Below are 2,639 nucleotides of genomic sequence, written 5' to 3' on the forward strand. Positions count from 1 at the left end.
CAGGGCTAATGGTCAGGAGAAGGACATATGGTCCTCAGACAACAGGTGCCATGAACCTATTCCAGGTAGGTGAAACCACCATCAACTATGAGGGGTACCCACTCACATGCTGCTGGAGCTTGGCACAGAACCTGGAGCCTTCTAGATGTCAGTACAAAATCCCCACAGCAAGAACCCACCTGAGAGTTACAGACCCACTTATGTAAGACAATTGTTCAGTACAATTATAAAAGCACCATTTTGTGCATCGAGGGACACACCCAGACTTTGGCACTGTGCCCTCACTGTTCCTTTTCATCCTGCTGGCTTGCCCCTGTGTTGTACAGAGTCTTTCTAAGGGAATGACAGTACCAGCACTCAGGATGCACAGTGACATGGATCCCACCACCAGCACACCTCCCCTTGCCCAGGTTTTGGCCAACATCACACACTTCCCCAAAGCATCACATGCCCTAACAGAATTACTCTGGTCTCAGAGGTGCTCTGTGACCTCTCCTGAAAGGTGAGCCCAGCCCCTTCCCTTACCTGTTGAGCATGTTGGACTGGTAAATCCTTTTCTCCTGGGTGTTGTAACAGCTGCTCTTGGGCTCGGGGATGAAGCTGTGTTCAGACAGCATATCAGAAGCAGCCGTGGTGATTATGGCTATTCCATCCCTCACTCTGGCAGGAAGACCATAGTCCCATTCATCGTATGAGACCGAGATGAGGCCGGTGGGGAACTCGGATGGCACTGTGTCCGTATCCCCTGCCACCAGGCTGGGCACGATCCACGTGTACCCGTACCCCGTCAGGCCCACAGAGTTGGCTACCTCAAAAATGTAGGTGGCCTCTTCCTTCGTGCAGTAGAGGAGGATAACAGGGCTTTGGAGTTTCTTGAGCTGGTTCTGGATCTTTGAGTCCCCATCGTCCAGGGACATGTCCAACAGGAGGACCTCCTCCAGTTCCCAACCCACAAAACTGTGCTCAATGGTGCTGCGGATCTTGTTCACAAAGTCCTGGTAGCCAGGGAAGTAGGTAGTGACAATGGAGAAGATGTACCAGTCATATTCTTCCATGATGTTGAGCATGACAGAGGCTTGCTGTTCTATGGATGGGCCAAACTGGAAGAACATGGATGACTCATCCTAGAATAGGAAGTCAAAGAGAGGGAGAGAGAGAAGAAGAAGAAAACAGGAATAGGTTAAAGGAAATAAACAGCATTCCTAGTCAGCCCATCGAGCACGGAGGGGGAGGCACAGCCAGGATCCTACACTGCACGTCTTGGCCAGAGCTTGAGGATTTGTAACTTTTATAAATTGCAGTGAAGCAAGTGGGAAGGAAGTAAAAGCCTTTTTATGACCAGCTGTCCTTACTTTATTTTTAAAGGCAAGTTGCCAAAATTACTTAAAGGTTTTGCCTGTTAGGCATGATTGTAACAGACAGGGAACAAGTGGTGCACAAGTGACGCCAGAAAAGAAGAATATGTGCAAAATAGTTCATGGTTGCAGAAATTAAGAGCTGTGATAACCCAGGGATTACCATAATCTTACATGTAGTATTAACAGGATACAGAAGCTTGATTTTGATTTCATTTGGGAGAGTCAATCTAGTTTGAGCATCCAGATTGAAGTACAAATAGAACAGGCAAAACCATTGGACACAAATAGCTCTGAAAGCCTCAACTCCAAGCTCCTCTCAAAGCATGCAGTGGCACAGAGCAGTAGGCTCAGCCTCAGAACCTCATAAAACACAATAAAATGTGAAAATAAAATTCTAAACTACATGAGCTTTGTTTATACCATGTTTTAGAGAAAACAACCAAAAAAAAAAAAGGTAGAATTAAATTATCTCTCTCTGCAGAGATTTCCATTGTAAGTTCTCCAGATGAAATCTTCACTTTTAGGAAAAAAGATAGCAGCCCCACCTTCTTCCAGTTAGATAGAAGAGTTGAGCCAGAGATCCAAAAGGAGGTAGTCATGACTTTTAGATCTCAGGAAATTCACTGTGCAAATGCCTCAAGACATTACCTCAAGATATTCACATTTAGAACAGTTCTCTACCAAATTCACACTGCCACAGTCAGGCAGATAAAGCTGTTTTTCAGCAGGGATGCCAGTTAATCATCCATCCATCCCTCCCTCCCTCCCTCAGTTGTGGTTTTGATTACCTACAGCCATTTTCTCTATTGGCAAAATATGCCATAGCTCAGCAACCCCAGGAAAAAAAAAGCTTTGATCCTGCACCTAGCCTTAGGCTGCTTGTTTCCATTTCTTGAACTCCCTATGGGTTACATCCCATAGGAAAGAGTCCCTGCTCCCAGTTCTCTGCTCCTCTCCTGTGAGCTCTGCTGACCAAACTGTTCATTTCCTCCACACAGCTCACCACCCATTTGTGAATGTACTCTTAGGGCTGCTCTTTGCTCACTGGAAAAATAAATGTACACAAAAAGGAAAAGGAAAAGAAAGCAGCAATGAGTTGGAGACAAGTTAAAAAAAAAATAAACAAACAGGAGCAGCACAGAAGCCTCTCAATCTGTCAAACAGCTCAGAATTTCTACCAGTGGAATTCAACTCCTTCTCCCAGAATTGTGCTCAAGAACAGAACTTACTCTTCCAATAAAAAGTATCTTTGAAGCTTATGGAGAAAATCAGGAAGGCTGG

The 2,639-nt window shown here is 45.3% G+C and overlaps 1 pseudogene across 1 annotated transcript; it reads right to left on the reverse strand.

Annotated features, from left to right (window-relative positions):
* Positions 1-525: 525 nt before the first annotated feature.
* Positions 526-1,124, reverse strand: LOC103772515 (annotated as a pseudogene). The gene has a single exon (XR_608156.1). The product of XR_608156.1 is annotated as a glutamate receptor ionotropic, NMDA 2B pseudogene (transcript).
* Positions 1,125-2,639: the final 1,515 nt, after the last annotated feature.

This window comes from Merops nubicus, unplaced genomic scaffold (genome assembly GCF_000691845.1).
Source record: "Merops nubicus isolate BGI_N331 unplaced genomic scaffold, ASM69184v1 scaffold48124, whole genome shotgun sequence".
Classification (NCBI taxonomy): domain Eukaryota; kingdom Metazoa; phylum Chordata; class Aves; order Coraciiformes; family Meropidae; genus Merops; species Merops nubicus.